Source organism: Podarcis gaigeae (genome assembly GCF_964106915.1).
Source record: "Podarcis gaigeae genome assembly, chromosome: 6".
In the NCBI taxonomy this organism is placed as follows: Eukaryota; Metazoa; Chordata; class Lepidosauria; order Squamata; family Lacertidae; genus Podarcis; species Podarcis gaigeae.
In genome coordinates, this window is record NC_139682.1 from 94,681,754 (window position 1) to 94,702,205 (window position 20,452).

The 20,452-nt window shown below is 43.6% G+C and overlaps 2 long non-coding RNA genes across 2 annotated transcripts in view; one reads left to right on the plus strand and one right to left on the minus strand.

Moving 5' to 3' along the window:
• The window catches only part of LOC310846888, a 533,700-nt gene that overhangs the window by 298,692 nt on the left and 214,556 nt on the right, over positions 1–20,452 (minus strand). The window lies entirely within an intron of this gene.
• The window catches only part of LOC310846893, a 417,489-nt gene continuing 398,302 nt past the window's right edge, over positions 1,266–20,452 (plus strand). Inside the window, exon 1 of the long non-coding RNA XR_014565595.1 lies at positions 1,266–1,301. This is a non-coding gene — a long non-coding RNA (uncharacterized lncRNA). The remainder of the gene's footprint in view (positions 1,302–20,452) is intronic.

A 20,452-nucleotide genomic window follows, 5' to 3' on the forward strand; every position in this document is an offset into this window, starting at 1 on the left:
CGGGAGGTTGGGTCTTTAGTGTTAAGACCAATAGATGTTTTATTATTTGCTAAGAAAATTATGTGTTTATGGTTATTCTTGTGTGTAATTTGGTATTTGTGTTCTTTTTATTTTTTCTTGTCGTATCAATAAACTTTATTTAAAAAAATTTTAAAAAAAGAAAAGAAAGAAATTAACGACTGTAAGTTGGTTCAATAGGTCTACTGCTCCAAGTAGGACTAGCACTTCGATACCACCCCATGTGTACTGTTGCCACACCTCAAAAGAGGTTCTGCCCTGACACTGAGGTCCAGTGCTGAGGGCCTTCTGGTGCTTCCCTTGCTGCGAGAAGCCAAGTTACAGGGAACCAGGCAGAAGGCCTTCTCGGTGGTGGCGCCCGCCCTGTGGAATGCTCTCTCACCAGATGTCAAAGAGAACAACAACTACCAGACTTTTAGAAGACACCTGAAGGCAGCCAGAATCCCAGCCAAATGGGCAGGGTATAAATAATAAATTATTATTATTATTATTATTATTATTATTATTATTATTATTAGGCAATGAAAATGGCCCAAGAGCTGGAGCAGAGGTTTGAGACTCCTAAATTTAGAGGGGTGGGGGACATGAAAGAGCAGATGTGGGGAACCTTTGACTCTCCAGATGTTGCTGAACTGCAACGCCCATCATCCCTTCCATTGCTCATGCCTGCCAGGGGTGATGGGAGTTGTAGTTTGGCAACATCTGGAGGGCCTATGACAGACAGAAGAACAGCAGCAACAGAAAGCATATCTGTTTTATTAGCAGGGACACCATCGGGGGGAAGGGGCTAAGGCCCCCCCAAAAAAAAATTCAAGGAGGGGGTTGGGCCCCCTCAATATTCTGCACTGGCAATTTCCACCAGGGACACAGAGCAGCAAAGCATCTTGATGATCGCCAGGGCACCTTGTGGGAAGGTACGCTGGCAATTTCAAAGGAACATGACCAAGCGCCTCAGCAGGCAACATGAAGGAAGAGGGAAAGGCCTCACTGAGGTAAGACTGTGGATCGTGAGCATCAGGTGGGTGGGAGATGCCAAGCCAATGTATCTCCCACCTACCCACATGATGGCCACCCCCAATTTTAATGCAACCTGGCGCCTCTGTTCATTAGACTGAAAAGAACGGAAGCAAGTCTGATTATCCGAAAGCTGATTAGCAGAAGTGATTTCCAAGAGTTTAGAGACAAAAATAAAATAAAATAAAAATACAGCAGAGTGCTGGCTGAAAAGAGAAAGACAAAAAGGGGACAGCAGACATGCTGAGGATGTTGGGTACCCTGGAAAAGTTATATTCCCAGGGTCCTTGCTGTAGCAGAGTGCCAGGAAAGGGAGGAAGGGGCAGTGATCATCGCCATGGTAACTTGCATCACAGTAACTGGGTAACTGGGTTCGTTTCCAAAGGAGAACATACCAGCTGAACTAACAAAATGAAGAGTGCAGTTAACAAATTTTGTTGCTCAGGCAGGGAAAGGAACAAGGCTGAAGAGCTGAACAAACAGAGACAATTTTACACCTGAAGATTGTAAATGTAATCAATATGTATATTTAAATTTCCCTAACTCCAGTTAGTAGAAGACACGAAAGAACCAGGAAATCAGTGAGAAATTAAGACAAACAATAGCAAAGAAGGGCTGTTGCATCTCTGAATCTATCACAGAGTAAAAACAAAGGGCATCAAACTCAAAAGATGAGACAGAAGGAGGAGGAAAGAGGCTGATTACTGCCGTGTGCAGAAAGAAGGAAAGCTGCCCAGTTACCACACTTCCCCACCCAAGGGATGGAGAGAAAGTGACAAAAGAGAGACATTTGCTGGAAGACATGGCTGCATGGAAAAACCTTTCAAGTCAAGCAAGACAAGAGAATTGAGAAGGAGGAGATCCAGGGTGACCATTCAGGAAAGACTGTCCTCAAGAAGAAAGCAGAGACATCACCTTGCCGACAAAGGTCCGTATAGTTAAACCTATGGTTTTCCCAGTAGTGATGTATGGAAGTGAGAGCTGGACCATAAAGAAGGCTGATCGCCGAAGAATCGATGCTTTTGAATTATGGTGCTGGAGGAGACTCTCGAGAGTCCCATGGAGTGCAAAAAGATCAAACATATCCATTCTTAAGGAAATCAGCCCTCAGTGCTCACTGGAAGGACAGATCCTGAAACTGAGGCTCCAAGACTTTGGCCACCTCATGAGAAGAGAAGACTCCCTGGAAAAGACCCTGATGTTGGGAAAGATTGAGGGCACAAGGAGAAGGGGACGACAGAGGACGAGATGGTTGGATAGTGTTCTCGAAGCTACCAGCAGGAGTTTGACCAAACTGCGGGAGGCAGTGGAAGACAGGAGTGCCTGGCGTGCTCTGGTCCAGGGGGTCACGAAGAGTTGGACACGACTAAACGACTAAACAACAACAAGAAGAAAACTGATGGACAAGAAAGGAGAGGGGAAGAAGGAAGGCAACCCCAACCAACAGTTACCTGGGTTAAATCAACTAAAGAGTGTCCTGAACATGTTTGGAGATGTGTGGCTGCAAATAGCAGAAGGTTTGGTATATTGGCCTCACTTGCCATTCTCTAGGACTGTCCTGCGAGCAAGCGAGTGGGGAAAGGTCATACAAATATGAGGTTATTGGAGTACAATTTCAAGAGGCTGGAGACCCCACAAGACCCCCTAGCCAAGCCTCCTGGGCATCAGATGTTCAGTCCTGCATATGACAGTTTGCGAACAAGATTAGGGGAAAGGATTTGTGCTGTGTTCAAAAATAGTATTGATAGGGCTGCAAACTTTAATTGGTTTACATAGTAACTTAATCAAGTTTTATCTAATTAATTGATTGGAGCCAATTTGAATTTGTTGTGCTGTGTTAAGGGTGCACTAAAAGTTTTGTTTGGCTTTGCTGTGTTACTGTTATGCGGAAAGAAAAAGAAGGTATTAAAGACAGCCCTGTTTCCTACCCAAAAAAAAGGGGGGGGGTAAATGTGTTTAATAAATCACAAGTCATTGTGCACTTTTTTCAGTATATCCATAAGACAGTTGTGGTTTTTGAACCATGCTAACTTATTTACATTTAATTGATTAATCACTGAATAGGCCAATCAATTTAAGATTTTTTAAATCAATTGATAGCCCTACCCACATCTATACTGCTTCCTCTCTTCACAGACACACACACACTTTCAAATACTTCCTACATGCTATTAGAAAACTCATTATCACCATCTTTATCTAATTTATTTGTGCATCAATTCCAGGTATATGCTCCAAGGCAATTTACTGACATATCCTTAAAAGCAGCAAAAACAGTTTCTAAAACAGTACAAGAACATCAAAGTATAGGTTTAAGAACAACACACACACAAAAAAAAAAACACCACAAGATGGAATCTAGATGGAAAAGCTTGTCAAAATAAAAATGCCTTCACTTGTTTCCACAAAGTACAGAGGCATACCAGAGGGCGGGGGAAGCAAAAATTGCCTCTCAGACTACAGAGTGTGTGACATGAGTGTGTGGCGACACACCAATACTATTCCAGTGAGATCAAACGCAGGAGAAGCTTCTGGTCCTTCTCAAATTGCAGCACAAAGGCATGTGAATTTTTTCACCCTTCCTCTTCGTCTCACCCTCATTTCAGATGCCTCGAGTGCTGCATGTAAAATGTAGTAATTTCTAAGATGGCTATTGTGGTAAATTGTTTTTTTTGGGGGGGAGCTGTTACAGCTCCTTGCCAAGGGTGCAAGGGACCCTAGTTATGCCTCTGGGCACCAGTCATATCTTGACAAAAATGCTGTTCTGCAGAGCAGAGGCAGCCCCACTGAAAGAATGAGTTACTGTCAGGTAAAGGTAAAGGGACCCCTGACAGTTAAGTCTAGTCATGGACAACTCTAGGCTTGTGGCACTCATCTCGCTTTACTGGCCGAGGGAGCCGGCGTTTGTCCGCAGACAGGTTCCGGGTCATGTGGCAAACCAGAGCAGCGCACGGAAATGTCATTTACCTTCCTGCCAGAGCGGTACCCATTTATCTACTTGCACTTTGACGTGCTTTCGAACTGCTAGGTTGGCAGGAGCAGGGACCGAGCAATGGGAGCTCACCCCGCCGCGGGGATTTGAACCGCCAACCTTCTGATCGGCAAGCCCTAGGCTCAGTGGTTTAGACCACAGCGCCACTCATCTACTGTCAGTTAAGCTTCTGATTTTTTGAGACTTTAGCATGTAACTCTTCCTTTTTTATCTATAGTTTCAGTCAGAGTCACCAGTAGTGCTCTGTTGTGCTTGGCCTGCCAGCAAAGATGTTTTGGACGAAGGCTTGGGGAACATGGCAAATCTGCCTAAACATTTTGGGAGATGGCACAAGAGTTGACACAGGGATCCAATTTTCAGCACACCCTCAAGTCAAGACTCAGATCTTGTCCTGCCCTCAGACCAATGAAGAAAATGATATAGAGCCTTGAATTCCATCCTGTCAGCAAAGGCCAGTTTGAACTCACATTTTAACATGTAGTGGGAATTCCCTCCCAGACATTTTCAGGCATCTCCAGTTTTCAGAGTTGCAAACACCAGGTCTTGTTGGCAGACATCTGCCTTGTTTGTTATGAGCCACAGGATTTCTCAAAGCTGATTTTATATTTAATCACATCTCAACTACGGAGGATGAGGTTTTGTTACCGCTGTAGGGTATTTTACACACACCCTTGTGTTTGTGCTGCTTTGGAAATGGTGTCAGCTTGCTGGGGAATGGCTGGTTCGTCTTCCTTGCAGTAAGCATTTGTTTCCATGCCAAATGACTGCGAGTCTCTTATTAAATTGCACTTAAAGGCAGCGGCTGTCAAAAAGGAATGGAGAGCTTTCCCGATAAGTTAGAGCCATTCATTATTAAATTATCTTCATTCACTCAAATGTCTCGTTTTCATTGAATTAGATGAAGAGTGCTTGAAACCAGCTGCTACCAGCCGCTATGGAGCTAAGGAATACCAGGACTGCACACTTAATGCGCAGTCCCCCTAGCAGTGCTGCTATGCAAAAGTCTTCTCGTTTCATTGAGGATTGCACCCTGAGTGGTTTCTTATAGGTGCCCTTTTCAGTAACTGTGTTTGGGAAGTTTGCATTCCATAACATGTTCTTATGGGTCCAGATAATCCTTTTCCTCCAACCACGTCTGAAGCTGACCACCGGCCTGCTCTGACCTTGGCCACCCACCCCATATAGTTTTGTAAATGTAAGTTCACCTACAGTGAATGAGCCTTCAGTGTTGCAAAGCCATGCATTTGGTAACCAACAGGGCACAGCTAGTCCATATTTTTTTCTGGAGTAAATGCATGTGATCAGAAAGTATCCTTGCAATACTATGATTCAGGACTTTAAATTGTGCTCTTATATCAAATTTCCTTTTCTCTGCATACTGTAATGTTTTACTGTTGCTATGGCCATTGGCTAATGCAGATAAAGTTTTATCTTATCTATCTATGAGTTATGATGACCTTATTGAATTGCATTAACTATTTTGATGAATTTCTTGTCGTTTGCTGGTATGTGTTTGTGATTGCAATGCCTGCTGTTTTGTTAATGTGATTATCGCAAGCTCAACATTTGTTGGAAAAGTGATATACAGATATTCCTATATCAAATCAGTTCTTAATCCTCATCCTATCTGATCCTTCCTACTCTAACCACTACACCACAGCACCCACACCAGCCACCCTTTTCTTTCTCCCTCCCTCCCTCTTTCTCCCTGCCCACCTCATCTGTCACACTTTACTCTCAGCCAGTCAGAACACAGGCACACTCCAATGTTCTCTCCCTCTCTCATTCCCACCCCCTTGCGCTCACTGTGCCTTACAACTTACAAATATCTTCCCATGTAACATTATACTGTGCACAAGCCAGTTACAGTGACAAACACCACAAGGTGTGCAAGGTTCTCTTGTTGGGCTGAGCATCATGCCCAGCTTGGACATGTTGGGCACAGCTGCATCCTCACTCTACTTATTATTTTTTTCTCTTTCAATTTGTGTAGTTTCTTCATCATTTTGGGTGAGAGATGATACTAATGGATAGCTGCCAACCACTTGGGGCCATTTCCCATCGCCTACGGGACCGCCTCTCCTGGTATGCCCCACAGAGGAACTTACGGTCTTCAAATAAAAACACCTTGAAGGTCCCAAGCCACAGAGAGGTTAGGCTGGCCTCAACTAGAGCCAGGGCTTTTTCTGCTGCGGCTCCAACCTGGTGGAACGCTCTGTCACAAGAGACAAGGGCCCTGCAGGACTTGACATCTTTCCGCAGGGCCTGCAAGACAGAGCTGTTCCACCTGGCCTTTGGTCAGGGCGCAGCCTGACTCCCTCCTTTGGCAATCTTTACAAGACTTTAGTTTATGGTTGCCATTAATTATGATTTTAATTCATTTTTATAATGTTTTATAATGTTGTACTGTTTTAGTGTTGTTAGCTGCCCTGAGCCCGGCTTCGGCTGGGGAGGGCGGGATATAAATAAAATTTTTTATTATTATTATTATTATTATTATTATTATTATTATTATTATTATGGAGTAAATGCACCATAGCGAATTATCAGTTTACTGGTGAGTTTGATTGCACATGTCTGGCACATCATCCTCTCTATAGGTGTCTACTTAAAACATCTCTATGTATGCAGCTGAAAATGTAAGATGGAAAGTGATCCTTGGTAAGCAACTAAACTCCTAGTGGCTATTTATTTTCCTTTAAGCAGACCGTGTCCACTGTTCAATTTACAGGGGGCAGCAGAGGAATGAGTTTACCTTCTGTGATGTCTCTCCCCACTCCAGCTACAAGGGACATGGGTTGGCTAAAATGGAAGGCAATCAGGGGCATGTATATGTGATTTGAGCACCAGCCATGCCCTTCCTTTAAAGAAGCAGATATAAAGCAAATTGTAGCATAGGTATCACATCTGGACAAGGGTAGAGTGCCTTTCCCTCACCAATTAGCAGCTGCAGATTGCAGAATGAAAGAGCAGACAGCATAACATCTGTGCCCGGCTGAGTCTTAAAATGTTGAAGCACTGGTAGCCCTCCCACTCTTGACAACATCCTGATTAACACTGTGCCAATTTTTCTTCTCACAGCTCGTAGCTTATGGAATTACTTCTGTAGCTCTGTGATTTAACACTCCGCACCTGGAACAGTGCAAAACCCAGGAAAGTCCAGCTAAAGCAATCAAGGGCATTGATTCCCTAATGTCTTTTCCCATGAAGGCTTGGCCCAATGGCTTGATCTAGAAGTGGCTGATACCAGATGCTGCAGGAGAAGGCGCAGTCACTCTCCTCTTAATGAACCAAAGGCTGTAGCCGTCTCCCACTGGGAATGTTTCCCTCCTGACCTCAGCAGGTGATCCTCTTTTATGTTCCCAAGCAGAAGGATTGATCAGCTCTCTACGCGCTCCTGGCTGAAATAATTGCAAACACCATTCTTTTTCATAGAACTTGACTGCAGAACATTTCCCAGGACTGCCCCCTGACAGGGTCCAAAAGCGGCAACTGCACTTTCTTCCAAGCAGTCGTCACACTAAGAAAAGTGTTTTGATCAATAAAGATATGGATTTCAGACTGAATCGAGAAAAGGAGTTCAAAGCCTAACAGGAAGAATCTACCCGTCCTTCGAAGTAAGGGAAAGCAATGTCAGAATAAGAGTGGTGTGGGAGAGGCAATTAGAGATCAGCAAACTAGAAATGTTACATTTCAACAGGCCTCGCCACCAGGAATACTGAATGAAGACAAAATGTACATCAGTGCTCAAATTATAAAGCAACACATTATGCCTGCCACTCATAGGCTTCTCTTTCAGCTTCTGCCTTCTGGAAGAAGGTATAGGGTTATAAAGGCCAGGACTAGCCGCCTCAGAAAGAGTTTCTACACAAATGCAATTCTGGTTCTAAACGCAGCATAAGGGGTCTCTACAGTACTGTGTATTTTAAAATGGGGTTTCAGAGTTTTTAGGGTTTTTTTTAAATGTTTTATGTAGTTTTTCAATTTCATTGTTCTGCATGGGACAATGGCAATAAAGATATCGTATATCAACAGTATCTAGGCATCCCGTAACAGAAAAAAATAAGTTAACCAGACCCACCTGCCTTTCTCAATATTGTGGAACTGATGCACATAAAAGATGCAGGAAACAGACATACAGTGGTACCTCAGGATAAGTATTTAATTCGTTCTGAAGGTCTGTTCTTAACCTGAAACTGTTCTTAACCTTAGCTTTAGCTAATGGGACCTCCTGCTGCCGCCACACCGCCGGAGCACCATTTCTGTTCTTATCCTGAAGCAAAGTTCTTAACCTGAAGCACTATTTCTGGGTTAGCGGAGTCTGTAACCTGAAGCGTATGTAACCTGAAGCGTATGTAACCTGAGGTACCACTGTACTACATAAAAAGGTCAGGTGATCTTACAAATACCATACAGAACAAGCAGTCTTCAGCACAAAGGACAGCAACAGACAGACAGAAGTAATGTCATATATAACAACTAAAACTAGAGAATGCACCAATGCAGTCCATGAACAACTTGTAGAAATTTTTATTTCTCAATAGCTATTTCACTTTATTTTCCTATCTCTATAACATTAGCTCTGCCTGTTAACCCACTGGATTCTGGCTCATGGCTAGAGCTAGGAGCATACTTACATTTCCCCTTCTTTTGTACAGATATGTTTGCCTTCCTGCATAATGATGTGGTATATTTGGAGCATTCATGCACAAAAGCAGCTATGGTACTGTTACAATGCAGACTCAAATAATAGTTGCTCATCATATGGACATTGCTATCTGCAACAGGCTCCATTGCCCATGGTGCCCCTAATTAAAGAACACTGATACCTCTCGGAGCAGTATAGTATAGATAAGAATCGTTATGCAACCCATGCACAATTCACTTAAGTGCACATCACCTTGTAAATCTAGCCATTCTTTTTGGAGAGGTGGGGGCAACCTGACAATTATATTCTCAAACCTGCTGTGTGTTTGGGACATCTATCTGCCAAAGCATTTTTTGCCCTGGAAGTGGAAAATCACATATATTTGACACATGGACTTAGCCAGATCCAGAATTCATCAAAGCTAAGCCCTCCTAAAAAATAAATAAATCTGTTTTCAGTATCAGTTTCAGTCCTGGAAACATAAGGCAATTAATGCACTAGCATTGCCATCATTTCCTGAAAAAAACCACTCTCCATGTCACAGTGTGTTGTGGACTCCACTTCCTTGATCTCACTGTCTGCTCTGGTCTCTTCTGATTCCATTGGCTCCTACCCTGGGTCTTTAACTGTCCAGAACCACCTCCCCCCCCTTCCTCCTTCCTGTGTTTCTCACTCCTCTTCACCTCCCAAAACCAATATCCATCTCTCTTTCAAGCATATAAACTGGCTTTTATCCTTCCGGCTGCTGCCTGCCTGCTCGCTGTCTATACCTTCAGCTACAGATGGCATAAACGCTGCAGTCCTTGTGAAGACAGAGAAAACAGCCAGACAGATGTGTTGTTCATAGCTCCCCAGCCAGGCATAACTAAACATTTACATTTATTACCAATTAGAGGAGAAACAGACTGCAGTTTTATGGACTGTATGTGTCTGGGTGTATTTCTCTTTCAGCTCTCGCTGGAAACTTCTAAATACTTGTTCACAGTGGCACAATTCCCAGCAGTTTTAAAACAAACCTTCCTTTAGTATCCAAGCTCCAGCAAGAACCCCTGCCGAGGCAAAAGGAAGTGGAAACAATGCGCTGTAAAATTGGATTAAAGAAGTGTAATCATTTTCCCAACTAATAATGTCAATGGTAAATAATGCAAAAGAAAATGTATGTATGTAGAGGCACGAGCACATTGTTTTGAATATCAGTACTACAGGGATTCATCATCCTTTCTCCCCAATCCTATTTAAGTAGAGTTTTTTTCTCTCCTCCTGTTCCTGTCCCCATCACCAGCTATTCTGCCTTCTTCATCTTGCTTTTCCTGAATTAATCACGAGGAGGATTCCATCAGATCAGAGAATCTCACTGTGAACAGTTACAATGACCGCTCCCCGCCTAAAACGGGGGGCGCCCTTTGCGTGGACGCGCGCAGCCCCTAGATCTGGAGCGGCTCCAACAGCATAGGCTTGGCTTTGACTTCCCTCAGGTGGGATACCTGGAGGTCTCCGCCTACCTCAGTCAGTTGTCCAATCTCACCTGGGGGAAGCGTTGTCAAGGAGACCAGGCCAGGTAGGGGAGGGATTACCTGCCCACAAAATAGAGGGAGGATCTTACCTGGGAATCCTCACTTGGCTCCAGAGCTTCTCCCACCCTACCCACCCTCAGTTAATGTCTTATTTTGCAGGTTAACTTTTCTTCGCAGGTTTTGCAGGTTAACTTTTCTTCACAGGTATGCGGGCGCTGCTACATTAAGGTCGCTGTTGAAGGGCCGGAAAGGAATTTCCCTGCATTGGCAGGTTTCGCCATTCCTGTAGCAAAATGTCACAACTTTGGCGGTATCAGGCCTTGGGCAGAATCTTTTAGTCCATCTTCCTCTTTGCGGTGGCAATACCAGGGTTCCCCGTTAAAGGGGTTTCTGAAGGGAGGCTTTGACTGTACGCCGAAAGGTCGTCATTGCTCTCCCCTGCAGCGGCGTCGTAACGGGGGCGGCTATCTCTGCTTGAACATATGTTCTCCAAAGCCCGCCCCCCCGCCCCCCCCCACTGGATAACCCTGATGCTCCCTCGGTCCCCGGCTGGGGACTGGGGAGGGAGAACGCCCAATGCCTGAGCCAAGGTCTACCCACATTTGAAATTTAATAAAGTTGTGGCCAATTTAATCCCATAGCACATTGTCTTGAGTCGTTATTCCACATGACGGGGGGGGGGGGACCGCGTGGGATCTGGGGACTCCGCCTGTCCACGCAATGCTACATCCAAAAGGATGTCAACCCCAGACACCAGTAAATAAAAATCACAGTGGCTACCTGATCATGCAGCCGGGGCCAAATAAGGGCTAGCAATGGCATTTAAATTAATATGTGAACATGTTCACAAGGTGTGCTGGGGAGCAGTTTTTCAATGCTGTCAGAAATGTTCCCGAAAAATGATCAGCACTTTTGCCAAAGTCCAAATGTATATTGAAAATTCAGTAAACTACTAAATTTTGAGATCTAAATTTTATGATCAACTACACCACAGTCATTTCAGACAGAGTTCAAATATAGAAAACCATTATTCAAGGAGTTGACAAATGGGAAGTCATACAATTTAGACAAGACCTATGTGGATGATAAGAGAGAATGTGTGCCCAATGGAAATTAAGGGAGTGGGTTCTAAACCACTTATAAGTTCCCATTTCAAACCTCAGCTATAAAGTCCTCAGACTGCTTCATTTATTTCTAAGATTTCTTCACTATAAGTTCCCAGGGCAAGTTGTAACATTATAAACATACAATTTAAAACATGCAAAACAATTTATGTGATTATAAAAACAAGTAAAAGCAAAAGCAGCACAGTGTAGATCAAAGAAAACAAAGGATGTACCATAATTTTAAACTGAGCTAAAACGGAGGGGGCAGGTCTATGAAACTGCTAGTCAGAACCCCCAGCCCCTGTCTCTTGAGATTTGTTGTGTTCCCACTCCAGGTGAGATGCATCAGGTGGCTCAGTTAAACCAATTTGGCTGGTACTCTGGTGTCTTTGCACCAATGAAGACCTTTTTTTATTGACACAACCTTTTTTTAAATCAGGCTTTTACAATGCATCTTGACCTCTTGATTCTATAGTAAACTGGTAAAAGTGTTTAATTTACTTTGTGTTCAGTTGCTTAAGTTTTGTGCTGGATCATGCACCACTGTAACATAGTCAAAACAAAATAAAAAAATTCCTTCCAGTAGCACCTTAAAGACCAACTAAGTTAGTTCTAGGTATGAGCTTTCGTGTGCATGCACACTTCTTCAGATACACTGAAACAGAAGTCACCAGACCCTTCTAAATAGTGGGAAGGTGGGGAGGGGTATTACTCAGAAGGGTGGTGGGAATGGGTGATTGGCAGATAGCTGTGATGAGCCTGTTGACGACTCTTAACGACTGCAATAGGTCTTACAGGAAAAAGTTCTCGTCTGGTGACTTCTGTTTCAGTGTATCTGAAGAAGTGTGCATGCACACGAAAGCTCATACCTAGAACTAATTTAGTTGGTCTTTAAGGTGCTACTGGAAGGATTTTTTTTTATTATTTTTTTTACTATGGCAGACCAACATGGCTACCTATCTATAACTCACTGTAACATAGGAATACTAGCTGGAAATTATTTTTTTCATTTTTTGTTGTAAGCTGGCGAAATAACTTCTTGTTATGGTATGACATATAAATGGTGTGCATAAATTAATCAATCAATAAATTACTTAGCCTGGAGAAAAATAGGGGAGAAAGTAGGAAAGGAATGTTGACTAGGGCTTAAATTAATCAGAGGGCAGAATTTCTCATGTGAATGTAAACAACGATGGGTTGGGGGGGCGTTATATGCAGTTTGAAGCTTTATGCTATAATATATATTTTAGGAGTATATATGTAGGTTCATGTTTGGGTAAAAAAAAATAGAGTCCAGGGGTGGAATCCAGTAATAGCCCATCAGGGCAAGGAGTTCTTCCTGTGCAATGAGGTGCTCTCACCCTCTCGTCCCCTTGAACTCCCCAAAATCTGTTCTATGTGTTCCCTCCACCCTCCGAACCAGATTTAGGCAGGGCACAGAATGCATGTGGTGGGGAGAAGAGGTGGGAAAGCCTCAGTTTCATTGCACAAGTAGAAATCCTTGCACTGATGGGACACAGTATTTTAATACTGCCCCATAAAAGTAAGTCCAGAAATTCAACGCAAAATCAAATCCATAACATCAGCCAATTTGAAATGCATGCAAAATATTCCACACCCCCCTCCGTTTTGACTATGTGACTATAGTACTCTGAAGAATGCAAAGAAAAACACAGAACAACTTCTCCATCACATGAAGAAAGATTTCGCTATCATTAAGTATTTTAAGCACAGGCAAAATTGAATATACAGTCTCAAAGGCAGGTTAGAAATACATAAAATAATCACTTCCTAGAGATGCTGTGGGATCTCCTTCCTTGGAAATGTTCAAAAGAATGGCTGAATAAGAATCTGTCGGGTTTAGTATATCATACTTACCCACTGTGTCACGAGTTGGGCCTGGTAACCACGGAGATCAATTTCAGCTATAACTCTACTTTTAAAAAAACAGCAGCAGCAACAACTCTACTTGCTTATTGCTGTTTTATCCAAAGATGTTGTCAAAGTTCATAAGCACCCTGATTTGGAGTGTGAAGTTGTCCTGCTCTTGCTGCTCAGCTGTGTTGTGAGCATGCTTGCTTAGTAGCGTGAGAGGGTGGAATTTCCAAGTGCCTCTCTGCCATTGTCGGAATATGACAGGGTTCATGCACATTACACGATCAATGCTGCACACATGTCAATATGACAGCTCGGTTGAGAAAAGAATCCCAAAAAAGTTCCCTGAGAAAACTTATAATTACTGCACTGATTCTGAATCAAGTCGAGTTGACTCATCACTAGTGCTATCAAGTCCATCTGCAATCAGTGGTAATCAGTGGGTGCTCACCTTGAGGAAGGTGGAAGTGGGGGCAGGGAAATGTCGGAGGCTGTCTGCTTTGCCTGACACGACAAAGTGGGAATCCAAGTCCAAGAGCAGTCCAGCTCAAAGGTGATTCCACCTGACTCAGAAGGACCATTACACACAGGGTGGCCATGCACCCTACTTTACAGAAGGCAGTCCTCTATCTGAAAGGCTCCCAGAAGACAATCCTTTGTAGGCATTTGAAGGGCTACCCAGACCCAGTGGCAGAGCTTCATGCTCCAACACTGGAGCGGGGCTGGGGCGCATCCTGGGGGTGTGGCACGCGTCCTGGGGGTGAGGTGTGTCACTTGCAGGGGCGGGGTGCCCAGTGCGGCCGGGGATCAACCGTGATTGCACCCTGCCAGGATCACACTGCCGGGGGCAGTGCGCTCCCCCCGCGCTCCTCTTCTTCCGCCAGTGCCCAGATCAACTCCAAGGTAAAGACAGAGAACCATCAGAATGGAGAGCAGGAGGGGGCATAAGAGGAACTGTATTTTGATTTAAATTTGGGCAATCATTTCTAAATCTGCATGTACCCATATAAATTAGCATGGGCACATTTTGTGCAAATCTGTGCTCTCTTCTGTGCTCTTCTTTCAAAGTCTTGCCCCATCCATAGGAGAAATGTTTATTCAAGTGAGTCTAATGTTGTACTGCCTGGACCCATGGTAAACACCCGCCAGGCCAGAGAGATATCATCTGCATGACTGTTCCATGCGTCCTCCTCCCCAAAAACATGGAACTTCCTTTCTCCTGTAAACTCCCCAAAGCCTTGGTCTAAAGATTGATCTACATGTTACTCTTCCACTTCTCAGTACTTCTCTTCTCTTGCTGGAGAGATCTGCTCTTATGAGCAGTGCAGCACATGTTGGTGTCCAAGAGTCACAGCCTCAGCAATTTCTGCAGCCTCAAGCTCAAGATATATATTGGAGATTGTCCTGAGTATCTTTCAAAACTGTTGGAGAACATTGTTATTGGGGCCAGCGTTTATAACCAAGGTCATGCATTTAATGGCTGGGCTGTTTTAGCACTTTATCATCTTCCGACTTGATCTTATCAGATATTCTTGTGTTGGAGTTTGAAACTGCAGCCTGCAGCCTGCAATGGAGTGAGCTAGAAAACCAAGTGAATAAATTAGTATCCAAATGAATAAATGATGCACACTGAATTTTTATGAAATGACTTCCATGAAAGGGGGGGAAACAGCATGGAAATGTGGCCATCTTAGTGTTCCTGGGGCTGGCTGGCCTTCCTCTATAAATATGCATGCACATGGATGTTTGATATGGGTAAGTATCATGCAGTCCCAGGAAATTAGATATAACACACAAGTCTGTGATTATTCAGACAGCCAACACAAAGCCGTCAGGCAACATGCAAGATTTGAGAGGCTCCCACAAGTAGTGATGGCCACCAAGTTGGATCACCTTAAGAGGAGCTTAGAGAAATTCATGGAGGACACAGCTATCAATGACAACTAGCCATGATCGCAACGTTTCTAGCTTCAGTGTTGGAGTCAGTATGCTTCTGAACACCAGCTGCTGGAAATAACAAGGGAAGGAAAGCACTTTGGCACTCAGGGCAGGCTTCCAGGCTTCCCAAAAACTTCTGCTTGGTCCCTGTGAGTTCAGGATGCTAGACTAGTTGGGCTTTTGGTATGATTCCGCAGTTTCTTACACTCTGCTGAGCCATTCCTCCCTTCCTCTTGAGAAAGCTTTGCCATGGGCCTGTAGTCCCAGGATAGGCCATTTTGCAGGCACTGTTCAAGTCATCTCAGTGATTAGGCTGCAATCTTTCAAGACCAGTGCCCCTTTCAGACTCCATCTTTTTCTCTTCTCCATTTCTGGCTGCCAACCACAACTCTGGACCTTGTTCACACTCCTAACTTCCATTTCTGGGGCAGCCCACAGCCCCAGCAGGCACACATGGCACTGTTTCCAGATGCCACAGACTGAGCCACCTGGACCCAAGAGAGAAATATGGCTGCATGCAGGACAGTAAACAAGCCCACGTGCCCTCACATTTGCACACCATCAAGCAAAGTGCATTGACAGAGCAGTTCCTATTGATGACAGATGTTCTGATTCGAGGGAAGACTGCAGTTTAAGGTTAATGTTTCTGATGTTTCTGATGCATAAAGCACATTGCATTGACCAGTCTGTGGCAATGAAATACACCATGGTTAATACTCCCCTCGCCGTCTTCCAGTGATGGTTTGCTCCATTTCTCCACTCAAAGAAAAACTAGACAAAGAGGCATCAATTAAACTTGCAGTGGCCTCATTACAGTTGCCTTCTCTACCTTTCCAGCAATCCCTCTGTCTGAAATTCACATCAGACTGTGATGGCTGCATTTCCTGCACCCTCTTGCTTGGTTGCCACAGCAACGGTGTCCTTTGAGGGGGGGAGGGGATGCATTTTTTTATCTAAATACCAAAGGGTACAGAGAGTATTAAGCTTGCATTTCTTGCTTAGAGAAACAAAAAATTACCAAACAGGAGACACATACAAATGAACCCTTGCCCTTCCCATATCTCCTGTGGGATGGCTATGGTGCCTCGCATCATGAAAAGAAGTAGGTGAATGGAAGGATTGAGGGAGAGCCATGGAAATCAGGTGTGCTTTAGGACCCGGGGGAAACGTCAGGAGCTGCCAAGTCTTCAACTGGGAACCATATTTTATTTGGTATTTTTGTATTTGCTTCTTCATTCATTAAATTTTTAATCTGACCTTCATCAATTCAGCTCCCAGGGCAGTTTAGAGCATTTACACTAAAATAAAAATAAAAATATATTAAAAATTCACTTTTACAGCTTAAAAGCCACAGTATACATGGTGTGGTTCGTTTGCCTACCACTTTTTAGCCCAAAGGCCTCCAAGGTGGAGAACGACATTAACACACATTCATATAAAAGAAATATAAAATAAAAGTACAATACATAAAAAGACATCAATCAAAACAATGCAAAATAACCATAGATCTAGAGCTAAAACCTGTGGGCAGCTGCATGTTGAGCCATTGGCCCATATGTTGGTGGCATCTACCGAGACATTTTAGCATCCTGAAGTCCTGGACAGGCCCACCTACCCTGGCTGGTCATCCTCCTGCCCAGAAAGGGTTGGAAGACATCTTGCTTGAGCAACAAGGCCACCTTGAGCTCCAAGGCATCCCTGCATCCTTTGATTTCTCTCCAGTCTTACCTCCAGCTTGCTTCTTGCTTCATCCCACAGTTTCTGGCTCTCAACTCCCTTTGTGCCGTAGTAAGTTACAAACAAGTATTATTCATAATAATATCGAATACCAAAAAATGCTCATATTCATGAAAATAATGTACAAAATGCGTTGTTTCAGGGGAAATGGTTTGTGCCTATTAGGAGAAATTCACAGAAAATGCTGGTGGATTTTCATGAGAACTTCTTGTTTTATAAAAAGCAAATCACAAACCAATGTGAAGAATGGGGCATAAGGTTGTAAAATAAAAAATGAGAAGGTGAGATGAGAAGAAAGGTAGAGATGTTGGAGAATAGACCGGCCAAGGATGAACTGAGCCACTGACTGCTGCACATGAGGCAGTAGATGCCAAAATTTGGGAGGCAGGTCCATTCCAAATTTGGGTGTGATCTGTTCAGAACAGAGGGAGGAGGGCATTCTTCCTGAGCACCTATGAACAAAAGGTGAGCATGGAATATGACTTTGGGATGTATCATCTTTCCACACTCTCGGCTGCTTTCCTCCCTCCCTCCCACAGAGAGTAGGACCTTGATTATGCCACTCTGAAAAGTGCCACGTACCATGAGAGCACTTTATTAATAACAACAGCAACAATAATAAATATTGTGAACCCACAAATCACTGCCCTGTCATGCTGGCAGGCTAGAGGGACCAATTCTTAGGCTTTGCCACGACTGCTGGCAGCCCTAGAAATGACTTAGAAATACAAGATCTGATCAAAAGCCTATTAATCTGACCATGAAACCCTCCAGAAATGATTAAAGTGCAGAATCTCTTGACTCACGTAGAGCAAGAGTCAGAGCCAGCAGAGAAGAGACAAGGCTTTGAGGTTAATGCAGAATGGCTTTGACAACCTCCAGGTATATAACAATAACACAATTCTGCCCTTGGGCACCAGGACTTTGTGGAAAATAAACAACACGTTGGATGTAGGACATCTTGTAAGTCAGGGAAGAGTCTGTTTAGCAATTCCAAGTTGTGAGCAGGGTTGCCAAGAGTGAGACTAAAAGCACAAATTGGGTTAGTTCTACTCTCCTTTGGGTTCGGAATGGGTGTTCTAGGTAACAGACCTGAGGAATAAAGTCAGGAATAAGAAATGAGAGTGGTCCATTTTGTGTCAACTGCACATTCATTTTTAAAAGTACCAAAAATTCACTAAGCACACAAGGACTTCCAGGAGAAGTCACAATGTTAGGGAACCCAAGTGTTAATGAGCAAATTAAAAATAAGTTGCTGCCACAGAATTGTGGGGAGCAGCTTTTATATATGTTATTGGTATGCATTAGACTGTACTCATCGAGGAAATGGATGGAGGAGTTGCTGAAATTTGGGGACATTGTTGACTACAGCTCAGGTGACAATAAATCTGAAGGACTATGTTACAGGCCTACTTCTGTGTAAATTCTGCAAGGAAAAGCGCACCCAGGGTGGATCTCAACTCCTGTTTTCCTAGGAATAGGGGAGTTTATCTGTGAATGGGGCCTTTATTGCTGGTACCATATTGTCTGTCTTTGGAACAGGCTCCCACAGTTTCTAGCATGGGATTCTGCTTGGGGAAATGAGATGTGCAAGAGTTTAAAATGTAAAACATATATGTGTGTTTCATTCACCATAGCATATCATGCTCCCAATTCCATGGAACTAGCTTTGGTAGGAATGGACAAATCTGTCAATTTTGATTTCTCTCAGTTCTCATTTTTTCTAATCTTAAATTCCTTTCTTGATGTTTCCACATTAGATTGTGAATATATTTTTTGAAGTCTTCAGGGAAGTTCACCTGCAATTTACTGCACACTTCTCCTGATACACACATTTGTATGTGATTATGCCTAATATACTCATTTTTTTGCAAGCAATTTCTCCTAATATTTATTTCTGTTTGCTGTTTTCACTAATATGCAAGTTTTAATGCACATTTTTCTAATGTCTGGATTTTCGTTTTATTTTGAGAACTGTGTTACAAAATTCAGAGGCGTGCGAATTTTGGATATCGGTGCTTCAGTTCATGCACTGAAATGTGAATAAGGTAGGTCTGCAATGAAGTGTGATCTGCACTGAATTTCTTTCCCATTCCACATTCTTCACTCTTCCAGGATTTGCCCTGAAGGCGCATGAGGTGAAACAAGTCTGGGTCTCCTCCGTGCCTGAAGGGGAGACTGCCTTAGGATTCCATATATGCTGTCTTGGGTTCCTTGGTGGAAGAAAAGGAAATGTTCCTTTATCACACTGGGAAATCCTGAAATAGCTTCTGTCATGGAATTAGGACTTTGTTTAGTATTCCCCAATCTTGATTTTCAGGTAGAAACTAGGGTTTTCTGGGGTAATGGGAATACTTCCCAAAGCACACGCTGCTTGTGTTTTAAATAGTCACCCTTTTTCTATCCCATTGAGTGCCATTCTTTTCCTAGCTGTATTCTTCTTCCTAGATTAGTCACCAGGGTATTCTGGAACTAATGGCACCATTAACAGGATACATTCATAATGCTTCATATCCAGATTTGATTATGTGATGACATCAGTGAGAGCTAGTGTGGACAATTGAGTGAAAGAAAGAAGCCAGGGTAAATGAGCAACCAAGCCCTTTCCCAGGGGGTGCTGAAAAAAGAAAACGGAGGATTTCATCTCAGTCCTAGGTGGAACCAAAGCAACATAAAGCTCGATTTGTTGCATAAAAGATCAAGACCTACAACTTGCTTCGCAACGGTATTGATCCTTCTGGCCTGTGAATTCTGGTAATCAGCCGTTCAGAAACCACAAAGAAGTAGATGAGAGTGTCAAGGGAGATTCTGGTCAAATATATTATTATTTTTTCCAAAGAGAAACCTTCACTCATGCGCACAGGGAGTGGTGGTGGTGGTGGGGAGATATCTATGTGTTAAGTGGAGAGAACATTGAAGTGCTTTTCTCTGAGCCCCTTGATCATTAAACAGCTTTTAGTGCTTGGCAGGACTGGTAGATAAATGCTAGTGGAATCTAATTGGGGTAATCTCCAGTTCAGTCACTGAGCTCACCATCGAGAAATGTCTGCTGCCCCAACTCATAAAAGTCGAGCCATTTCCCAGAGGGGATGGCCAGACCATCAGCCGGTGTTCATCAAGGCAGCTCTGCTGAAGAAGAGACACGGCAATTTAGCTCAGCAGACCGTTTGGCCGGGTATCGGCTAAACAGTCAAAGCTCCTGTGTATGGCCAAAGATTTATGGAATCCCATTCAACTCTCCAGGCCCAGACACTTCAACAGGCTATAATTTTAGACTGCTCGGTTAGCAATAACAACATGGAAAACTAACTTGGAAAATGCAGGACGTCCTCGCGCAGAGGAGGAAGAGAGAGAAAAATGTCGCCTACAGCACTTTGGTGAAATGGGGAATGAAAGAGCAAGACAGGAAACTTAAAGCCAATTGTCTCAAGCAATAGAGTCTGCACAAAGGACTGCAGGGAGCACTTTGCCAGTTTTCACAATATCCACAACAAACGGAATAATGATACGAAGGTGCCTTGTGTATCTGCTTCCACTGTTTCCTTGCCATGTTCAAAATGGCCCTGATGACACTGGAAGCGTTCAAAGAGGGATAAGAGGGGCAGCCCCC